Raw genomic sequence first — 12,190 nt, 5'->3', positions numbered from 1 at the left:
AAGCTCGGTAATTAACTCATCATTTTGTCTTTTAACATAATCATACAGTTCACATTTCTCACTGTATTCTGCCTGAATTCTTCTAAAATCTTTTATTTTAGTTTCTAACTGGGCCTTAAGGGGCTTTTGTCCTTTCCTAAGTTGGTAGCCCTCATATCTAAGGTCCTCTACTTCTCTACGTAATAATTGGATTTCATCTCGAAGAATTTTAACATATTCTTTACATGCATGAGAACAAGATGGTAGGTTTACCTCGCTTTTCTTGGGCTCGGAAGAAGTAGACGCCATCAGAGCAAAGTGCATCTCCATCATTTCTGCTTCTGGATCAGCTGCATCATTCTTCAAGGAAGCATCATCAATCTGAGCTAGGTGAGCATTTTCTGGCCCTGACATATTCAAAGCCTGAATCTGGTCCTCCCAGTCAAAAGATTGAGCGACCATAGTAGTTTCACCATTAGCTGTAGCACCTGCACGGTTGTTTCCCACTGCAACCATTGTCCTGTTGTTGTTCAGTCTACGATCTGGCTTTGGACAATCACGAGCAAAATGACCCGGCTCGTGATAGTTGAAACATCTCAGCATGCTCTTGTTGAATCCCACCTTCTTGTCTGCATTCATGCCCCAGTTGCTCTTCCCTGTCTTCTTAGCAAACTGCTTGGCCCTAAAGATAGCCATAGCAATCTGCCACGTGATATCCATCTCCTCCACGTCTTCTGGATGAATTTGATCTAGGTCAGCAAATGATAGCTGAGGTGGAAGCTCTCCAACTACAAAGGCATTGTAGCAGTTAACAAGCCCAGTGGCTAGAGCTAGATTTTCATCAGTGTCCTTTGTGTTTGAGGAGGAGGCTACAACTGGTACAATTGGATGGGGAACAGCTTGTGGAGTGACAAATGGCTGACTTTGTGGAATGGATGATGCAGCAGAAAAGGTTTGAATCTGAGGTTGTTGAGCAGCAAACACTTGGCCTGAAGAAGACATGATTGAGGAGAGAGCATTGTTGGATGAGATTCCAAGATTTGCAGTAGAGTATGAGTTCACATGATTAATCTCTCTCTGTTTGTCATCAATATCACAAGCTTTGATGATCGCCATGATTTCAGCAAGAGTAAGGTGATTTAAATCCTTAGTATTCTTAATCACAGCGACATTTATATCCCATGATCTAGGAAGAGCATTCAGAAGCTTCTTGTTAATCTCTGACTTGGTCAAGAAAATTCCAGATATGTTCATGTCAGTTGTGAGAGTTGTGAACCGCTGCAGCTGAGCCTCAAGAGTCTCTCCTGGTATGTAGTTGAACATATTGAACTTTTGTCTCAACATGTCCTGACGACTCTCCTTCATATCTTCATTGCCCTCATATACCTCAATTAGGGCTTCCCACAAGTCTTTAGCTGAAGTGTACTCACGGAAACCTTGAGCAATATCGGGAGATAATGCCATGGTTAAAGTGGCTAAAGCCCTTTCCTGCTCTTCAACTTTCTCAAACTCCTCATCAGTGTAGTTCTCAACAGCCTTGTCAATTACCTGTCCTCCAACTGTAACAGTGATTCTGACAGGTCCTCTAAGAATGCTTCTCCAGACCTTAAAGTCCTTCATTTTGATGTACTTTTCAATTCTATATTTCCATTCTGGGAAACCATCTGCAGACATTAATCTTGGAATACGCGTAGTGGTGCCCATGACTGTGTCAAGTTCGTGAAAATGATTTTGACTTTGAGATTCCATTTGAAATTGAAGCAAATTAAAGTCACAAGGGTTTACGGTTGATGATGTTTACGACCGTAAACTGAGTTTACGGTTGAAGGGTTTACGACCGTAAACTTGGTTTACGGTTAGGACGTTTATGACCGTAAACTGTGTTTACGGTTGAGCAGTTTACGGTTTATGTGATTACGGTTTATGTGTTTACGGTTAATGAAACTTGATTTACGGTTTTTGAAGATTTAAAGTTTACGGTTCTTCAAGATCTAGATTTTACAACCGTAAATAGGGTTTACGGTTGGCAGCAAACTCCCAGAAAGCCTTCAGAAACACGTATTTGCAGAAGATTTAATTCCCTTAACCACGAAAACACTAAAACCAGGCTGGAACAACAAGAATATCGGATTAAACAGCCCAAAAATCGATTGAATGAAGCTTTAACACCGGTTTCTGCTCTGATATCAGTTGTAATATCCTCATCCGTAGCGTACTGTGGGATCAACAACGCTCGCTACCGAAACTTGGCGGTGATCTCCGCCACGGTCTCGGTGGTCTGCTGAAGGTCATGAAACTCCCTCACAAGTCGTTGCACCTCGATAGGTGGTGCAAACTCCAATTCAAATCGCCGAACAAACTCAGCCCACGCCATCTCAGCCACTCCGGCTGGCCCCACCTGGCTAGTAACTTCGCCCCACCAATCTCGAGCCCTGTCCCTCATCATACAGGAGGCAAATCCAACCTTTGCCTCCTCCAGGCAAGAACTTGTGTGCTGGGCATTCTCAATGTCCGCTACCCAGCGTCTGCTCACAATGGGATCCCTGACCCCCGAGAACTCTGGAGCTCCACATGCCTTGAACTCCCGAAACGAGGGAGTTCTGGCTCCACCCTGACCCGTAGAAACATCAGCCCTGAATGTCCTAAGCCTCTCTTCCATGATCTCCATCATGCCCTCCTTGACCGTCCCAAAGATGACTGGGGTAGCGTCAAGGATACCCTTCGTAACCTCGGCCGCACTCAACTCACGCAGCCTCTCGTCAATACCATCAGTAGGGCCGCCTGACCCAGCCCCGGACCCAGATCCCGATCATGATCCCCCTGCTCCAAAGCGCGTCATCACCATGCTGAACTAAAATATCAAAACATAATGATCAGGATATCTATAACGAGGGTTCTTTCATACTGGTTTCCCTCCCCTTTGGAGCCCCAGGTAAAACATGGCTTTGGGTACAGGTCCTGTGCTTCCAGTAGTACGGGCCCAATACTACCTTCCACACCTACCTGTACCTTTTTGTAAGGTCCTAATAAGGATCTTTACCAGTAGTCAAGCAACAAACAATCACAAATAGAAGAATAAGATGAAAAGAAATCGAGCTTGCACACATTTATATTCAGAAAAACGTCAGGTACAACTCGATGGGACTCTCTGTAAACACAATAGCATCAACAACCACACAAAGACCTACACCTCCACTATTTATACTGAAAGGGACCGCAAACGGGGTTTACGACCGTAAACAGGGTTTACAGTCGTAAACATGTTTACGGTCGTAAACACACTTACTGATCTAAAACACATAAACAGCTCAATAACTGTGTTACAGACTCATACTGAACAAAATACAATGAAAGCCTAGACCAAACCATTTACTGGACCCTTCACTTTTCCCCACTGCTCTACCTAATGACTCCAATACAACCCAATACAATACCATAATCCACAAATAACACCCGAAACAAATCCTGGGCTGCCCTATGATTTGTCCTACCCATGACAATCGAACCCATCACAACAGGTTGCTTTTATGCATGCAAATTATACACAGAAAGAACCAAATAGACTTTCGAATAAGAGATTCTACCCTAAGACCACATCCAAACAAGGAAAAGAAAATAAGGCCAAATCAATCATTCTAAGACTATAAGCTCCTAGCCGTATATAATTCTAAAAGCATACACATAGCAAGCTCCATATAATCCATAAGACTCAAATATCAGTATAGCATGGCTATTCAAATTGGGAAACTACTTACTTGGCTCGGCTGATCACGCGCGTTGCACTCTCATCTTTTGGGTTTCTTTTAATTCCTTTGTGGTTACTTTTGAAAACATTTTATCACCTTCTTAGTTTGAGTCCTGACACACCCGAGGATGTACCCGGATCCCTCAAACCAAGGCTCTGATACCAACTTGTAACGACCCAATTTTACAAAGAAAATTTTCATTATATTTTTTTCCTTTTAAAACCAAAGCCAATCCCCTAAACCATAAAATCCCAAAACATTTATTTTCAAATCAACATTCATTACTTCATTGTTTTCCTTTTTAAAACATCAGAGGGTCCCAAACACATCAAAAGAGAGATAGAGTGCACGTCACGTCATCACGCCTTGCCCTTGCCCTTAGGCTCAGAAGTACCTGAAACAAATCAACAACCTGTAAGCGAAATGCTTAGTGAGTTTCCCAAAGCATACCACACACATTCGCATACATATATCCTGATAGCTAAAAATAAGCTATAAACATGCCACAGAAACTATGCAATACGATTCAACAAGAGTGCCATGGGCTACCCCACATGGTCTTTACCTAGGACCGCCATGGGCTACCCCACATGGTCTTACATCCAATGCCATGGGCTACCCCACATGGTCTTTACCTAGGACTGCCATGGGCTACCCCACATGGTCTTATATCCAATGCCACGGGCTTCCCCCGGGGTTTTCCATACCAACTTAATATCACACAACATATCAATTCATAAATGAATAACACACACATAACATGATCATGTAATGGGCCGGCCTTGGTGTCGTAGACCCATAGGTATGGTGAGAAGACTCACCTCCGTCCAATGAATACAATTACTGCCCTCCCAATAATCCGCTACCTACCAAGCTGAATAATAACAATAATATATAATCAATGATAAGACCTTAAATTACCCAAGGAAAGGTCCAACCTTCAAACTCTACCCCCAAGGCCTAATTACCCCTTTCTTGCAAATTGGACCCCAAAATCCATGTCCAATATCCTTAATGGGCCCCTTGGCCCAATAAGGCCCAACCAATAAGTCCTTGGCCCAAACAGATGAAAAGGCCTCAATCTTACAGAGTCCAAACAAGCTCATCAGCCAAATGAGGCCCAAAGGCCCAAAACAGATTAGGGCCCATCTGAGCTGCGTACGCCCAGCGTACCTCCCTGGTACGCGCAGAGTACTGAGGGTCTAGTGACTACGCGCTGCGTACAGACAGTTACGCCCAGCGTACAATCGTATTAAGCACTTTTCCCATTAAGTGCTTAATGCTTGAATCTCTCACGTCCAAAAGCTAGATCTAAGATTGAAAAGATGTCCCACGGCATAAAGTTGGCAACTTTATGCCCTTGCATGTCTCATACACTCCCAACCACCCCATTAAGACCTTTTCAAGGTCTTTTACCCAAGCATGAGGTCACAACTCTCATCAAGCTTCCATTTTTATACTTCTAAATGACCAGGGGACCTCAGATATGACTTTCATATCAAAAGGGAAGGCTTAACTCAACAAAAGAGGTCCAAAGTTCATAAAAGGGACAAACCACCAAAACCCTAGCTAGATCTAAAGATTAGAAAGGAAAAATGCAAGCTTTTTACCTCCAGAAGCTTTGCAAGATGCTTTTGGTGCAGGATCTTGAAGCACCCTCTTGATCCAAGCTTGCTTGACCACCCCTTCTTCTTGAAATACACACAAAAAGGCCACAAATGCACTCTTTAAGGCCTAAGAATGATCTCACAAGGTTTCCAGGAGTATATGGACGTTCTATGGTTGTGGAGGCTCTCTAGGGTTTAGTCCAAGGGACTTAAAGTTGTTTAAATAGGCCTCAAGTCCGGAAAAATTAGGGTTTGCGTCCCTGGCGCGTACGCCCCGCGTAACTCAAGGTACGCCCAGCGTACCCTGAATTCCCCGCGACCATTTTTATGCGGTACGCTAAGCGTACACTTAAGTACGCCCAACGTACTTAAGGGACCAATTATGCAAACTTATCATTTCTTAGGGTTTCAGGACATACCAGAATTTTGGATGTTACACAACACACACTAACGTAATACAGCAGCACATGAGACTAAAAAGGAGTATATTGTGACAACCGTCAATTTTTGGTCAAGTCAAAGTCAACTAAAGTCAACAAGTCAAACCGGTCAACTCAGCTAACCCTTGTATATTAGTGTAACGCCCGTAAGTTCGGGCTAGACATTTAAGGAATTTCGTTACGACTATTTGTTTATTTAAAAAGATTAAAATCCTCGAATAGGATACTTTTTCTTCGTACGCGTTACGGGTTATATAAAAATAATTATTTATTATATATCGGTTATGTGAACAAATATTATGGATATATAATAGTAGTATAAATCTTATTATAAAATTATCGAATAACGATAAAATAACGTTTATAAATAAAAGATTATTAGGATAATTAATCTTAACAAAAGTTGTAACAAGCCTAAAATCTCAAATTATATGTTATAAGATGTATTTGATCTAAATACATTCAATGATGAACCTAAGTAGTAAAACGGAAATTGTTTTTGATACACCCGTTTTCAATAATATTTGATAATATTTTGAAAGTTATCAAGTTAACTTACCTCTTGTGTTATTTTAAACCATTATTTAAATAAAAAAAATACTAACAAATTTATTTTGAATTAAATGATTGTACATATATAAATATAATAGAGAAGGTGATTTATCACTTTAATCAAAATTATGTCCACGTTTTGGTAAATATAAATATATGCATATTCTATTTAGAAAAATATGTATATTAATATATATCGTACAAATATATATTTCAGGTGGATTAGAGAGTAAGTAATTGAACATGTACGCTTTAATTTCATAAGATAAATTAGATGAGTGAGGTGTTAAAATAGAAGGTTACGTGTAAAAATAAGTGATACGTGTGAATTGTCGAGCATTCACTATAAGATGAGTAAGTACTAAGAATTAGTATGACGGCTCAAAATTTTCAATATAAATAAAACGTTTTGGTTACTTTGAACGGTATATTTCAATTAAACATCTTAGAGACTAAGATGAGTTTTTAGAAGAGTTAACTGCCGGCACATGTCATGTCCAAGTATAAATAGCCTAAAGCGTTTGCGTTCATTCGACTAAAATTCCGAACGTTCGAGCGGTGACTCGTAGATAAAGGAAGTGTGTAATAACGCCGATTACGAAAATACGCTTACCGAATGGGATAAGGTTTTGGCAATATAATAAGTTGGCAAGCAGTGTTGAGGTTGGAGCCACGATAGTAGTTAGTTTACACTAACTAGTCAAGTGAGTGCATAGTCCCTTTCATGAACATGATTTTAATACAAGTATTGTTTGAATGTATTAAATATATTTTTTTGTGTGAGTTATTTGATGATGTCTGAATTAAGTGTTAAAGAACATACCTCATTGTTTATGATAACTTAGGTTAAAAAGTAAACCTAAGGTTTGTTATAATGGTTATGGGGTAGTATCTCTTTATGAGTACGAGTGAGATATATACGGAGAATAGAATTTTAAAATATGTCATTGATCCGGGAGCATGGATTAGACATAGTTATTCGTCCCTAGTCCGAGAGTATGGATTGGACTTAGTTAATTATCATTAATCCGGGAGTATGGATTAAGACTTAGTCAGTTGTCATTAATCCGGGAGTATGGATTAAGACATAGTCAGTTGTCCTTAGTCCGGGAGTATGGGCAAGACATATAATCTGTCATTAATCCGGGAGTATGGATTAAGACATAGTTAGTTGTCCTTAGTCCGGGAGTATGGACAGGACATAGTTATTTGTATTAGATCCGGGAGTATGGATCAGGTCAAGAGGTTAGTTTTAGATCCGGGAGTATGGATCAGGTCGAGAGGTTAGTTTTAGATCAGGGAGTATGGATCAAGTCGAGAGGTTAGTCTTTAGTCTCGTTGAGAGGATTGACAGCGTGGGGTAAGAGTTGGTTATATATATATATATATATATATATATATATATATATATATAGAGAGAGAGAGAGAGAGAGAGAGAAATTTTATATTGTGTGAATTCTAAAATATATATATATGTTATAACATTGTGGGATTGAAATCCCTATGTACTCACCAGGCTCCCAAACCTGACCCACTCAGTTTATTTGTATCACAGGTATCGATACGAAGCTGATTTGCACTGAGAGATTAAATGGGACGTAAATCACTAGTGTAAATGAATGTATGTTCTGTTTATGCTTTTGGTCTGTATCGATGTGGACATCCCGAGTTTTGTAATAAAATGGAAATACATTTTTTTTGAAATGCTTTGATAAATATTTATTATAATTTGTTTTGGGGACAAATTCCGCAACACCTTTTGAAAGATTACTCTGATTTTATTTTAAAAAGCATAAACGAAAATGGTCTTTTCTGGCCGTGAAAAAGGGGATGTCACAGTTGGTATCAGAGCATTAGTTTAAGCGAACTAGGAATTGTGAGGATTTCTAGACTTAAACTTAGATTGCTAAGTGATGATGGTGAGATGTGTGTCTAGTATACTTTAGGTTGAATACCTAAATTAATATTAAATAGACACAAACACTAAAATATTTGAGGATATATGCCTTAATTAACATTATGTGCTAATAGAATCGTTTTATAACTTGATTTAGGTTGAATAACTTACTTGCTAGAGTGTACACTAGCATACTTTAGGAGAGATGCCTTATATGCTAATATGTGCTATATGATAAATAATATAGCATGATTTAGGTTTCTTACCTATATTGCTATTACTTGAGGAAATTTAAGGTCTGTTGCCGACCTTGATTTGGAAGAAGAAATTTTATGTGTTCAGGATTCTAAACGTTTAAGTATTGTATTAGAACTGACATGTAACTTTTCGAGGTGATAAGGAGACTTACGATAGTTGACATCGATAACTTTGTAAATAAACCAATTGAGTGATATCGTAAAATAGTACCTATCAAGTGATACCGTAAATAGTGTGTTAATACCTATAGAGCGGTATCGTACCTTTAGAGTACGTTTGATGATAGTAACATTGGAGGAGTATTGTACACGTGAAGTACACTTTCAACTGGCGGGAAGATAAAACTATGGTGTAGTCCATGAAGTTGTCTCACCGCTTGGAAATTCCACCACTGACTAGATTGAAGCGAAGATTGCTTACGGATTCAAAAGAACTAGAGATGGTGATGAATACATCGACAATATCGAAATTGATGTTGTGCAAGATTTAGAAGAATTCAATGAAGATTAAAGGAAAGGCAAGCAGAGTTTTCAGACTCAATAGGCCAATACCTTGTATAACGTTGTGATGTAGTATGCAGTTCGAGTGGTGTGGTAAGAGCTGATTCACCCTATACAGGATGCTCAGACTTAGTATTTTATAATACTGAATGACAATTGACTTCTATCACATCCTTACGAAAGTTCCATAGTGTGTTAAGCCGACTTTATCATACATGATTAGGGTGGTGAAATGAGTCATTTGGTTGTGTGACTTACTTGTCTAAGTAAGGTAGAATACTTTGTTGAAGAAGCAATACACCCATAGTATTGCATGAGAAGAGATGTTGTTTTTAGGAACAACAAAGAACCAAGTTGAAGCTAGTAGACCATGCTGAGATGCGGCTAAAATGCAAACTTCCTAGGATTGACTCCTATGAAGTAGACTTAAAAGATACACAAATGAGAAGCAAACTTTCTAAGATTAACTCATATAAAGGAATGACGATGTCATGGAAGGATGATTAAATGAAAAAATGGAATGATATCCATGGTGAGTTGCATGAGTTTAAAAACAGTACAAGTAGTTAGAGAGCATTTGTCTCCATACCGTTAGATTACATTATGGTTTAGTGTGTCTTGTAGACTGGACACTAGCCGAGAAAGAATTTTTGTGAAATGTTTGGAAGTGAAATATCTAGCGACCTATGAAAAGTATGAGAATATGCTAAATCAAGCATATGCGTGAGAAGGGTCCTAAAATGCGAGTCTAGGAAATCCAAGATGTGTTTAATAGAGACGCGGAATCCCTAGTTGAGTCTAGGAGAAATTATTGTATATTCTTGTTTGAACACACTCATGTGTTATAAGTTGCTTTGTGATTTTTTTTTTGGTATGATGACTTGCGGACTGCGAGACAATTCTTGGGACGAGTATGAGTAGGTGTGAAAGGTAGTAGAGGCCTATACTACCGGAAGCACAAGACTCGCACTTGGATCAGGAAGAGTCACAAGGTTACTAAGGCATTGGTAGTTGAGTTTGTTTTGTCCGTTTCCGTCATTACCGTCATTTTGGTGATGACTAGGAAGATGATTCTTGTTCAGACCCTAGTGGTCATAAAAAAAATCGAGTCTGGTTAATATAAATCTGCGAAGTGAGTTGATTTGTTCAGAGAACCATGTCTTGTGTAGTGACAAACTTTAGTTGGGAGATTAAAGAAGGAGATGGTTGAGGTAATCAATAGAAGTATGAAAACCTTTGTTAAAGTATTAAGCAAACATTAGCTAGAAATGCTACATGCTATGATGTGATTGTACCACATTAGAACATGAATGAAGGTTTCTTCTGTGTTATTATTTGACTCGTAGAGACAACGATGTAGTTCATTAAGTATTTTTGTGACGTACAATGGAAGGTCGTTGGAATATGACCGTTCGATTTCTATAGTCGAAGTAAAAGAAGAAAAAAAAAACTTTATCTTAGGTTGAGTCTACGACCCAAGTTGAGAAGGAGCGGGAATCTTTGATAAAGGTCGAGTTGGTAACTCAAAATTTACGACTAAAGATCCAACAAAGAATGAAGAGCGGATGTAATTTTGAGCACCATCAGCAACTAAGAAGTCCAAGAGCTTGATACGCTTCTGGAAAGACATAGGAGTTGTAGTTATTGCTTAGGATGTAAAAGGTGACTTGCAGGATCATCATCTAGCGTTGTTTTGTTGATGATTCTGGGACGTAATCATCCTAAGGGGGAGATAATTGTAACGCCCGTAAGTTCGGGCTAGACATTTAAGGAATTTCGTTACGACTATTTGTTTATTTAAAAAGATTAAAATCCTCGAATAGGATACTTTTTCTTCGTACGCGTTACGGGTTATATAAAAATAATTATTTATTATATATCGGTTATGTGAACAAATATTATGGATATATAATAGTAGTATAAATCTTATTATAAAATTATCGAAGAACGATAAAATAACGTTTATAAATAAAAGATTATTAGGATAATTAATCTTAACAAAAGTTGTAACGAGCCTAAAATCTCAAATTATATGTTATAAGATGTATTTGATCTAAATACATTCAATGATGAACCCAAGTAGTAAAACGGAAATTGTTTTTGATACACCCGTTTTCAATAATAATTATCTAGTATAATTTTACGACGTTAGTTATCAATTATTTACATTGATCGTTAACTTATATCAATAGTATATTTGATAATATTTTGAAAGTTATCAAGTTAACTTACCTCTTGTGTTATTTTAATCCATTATTTAAATAAAAAAAGATACTAACAAATTTATTTTGAATTAAATGATTGTACATATATAAATATAATAGAGAAGGTGATTTATCACTTTAATCAAAATTATGTCCACGTTTTGGTAAATATAAATATATGCATATTCTATTTAGAAAAATATGTATATTAATATATATCGTACAAATATATATTTCAGGTGGATTAGAGAGTAAGTAATTGAACATGTACGCTTTAATTTCATAAGAGAAATTAGATGAGTGAGGTGTTAAAATAGAAGGTTACGTGTAAAAATAAGTGATACGTGTGAATTGTCGAGCATTCACTATAAGATGAGTAAGTGTATATGCTAGAGTTATATAAGAATCTAGTCACAATCGACTTAGAATTGGTGTGCCCGCCTTATCTCCTGTTCCTTGTTTGGTTGTGGACCTAGGGCAGACCCATTATATTCAACGGTTTATTTAACTTAAATTTTATATAACTTGTATACGTTGGGCGATTATAGAAGGAATCTATGGGTCTTTCTAGGGTTCATTATCGCATAACATAGGAGCATTCAGTTCGCACTTAACTAAGAAAATATTGGATTTTCTTTGGAAACATATTCCTATTAAAACTATTTCATCTAGAATTGTTAAACTTTAGCTATAATTGCTAAGTGTATATGCTAGAGTTATATAAGAATCTAGTCACAGTCGACTTAGAATTGGTGGGCCCGACTTATCTCCTGTTCCTTGTTTGGTTGTGGACCTAGGGCAGACCCATTATATTCAACGGTTTATTTAACTTAAATTTTATATAACTTATATACGTTGGACGATTATAGAAAGAATCTACGGGTCCTTCTAGGGTTCCTTATCGCATAACATAGGAGCATTCATTCCACACCTAACTAAGAAAATATTGGATTTTCTGGAAATCATACTCTATCGCTTTTACAAGGAAAACGATTTCTTCCTCAAAC

Source organism: Lactuca virosa, chromosome 7 (assembly GCF_052849685.1).
Source record: "Lactuca virosa cultivar CGN04683 chromosome 7, Lactuca_virosa_CGN04683_v6, whole genome shotgun sequence".
NCBI classification, from domain to species: Eukaryota; Viridiplantae; Streptophyta; class Magnoliopsida; order Asterales; family Asteraceae; genus Lactuca; species Lactuca virosa.
This window is presented reverse-complemented; position numbering follows the sequence as displayed.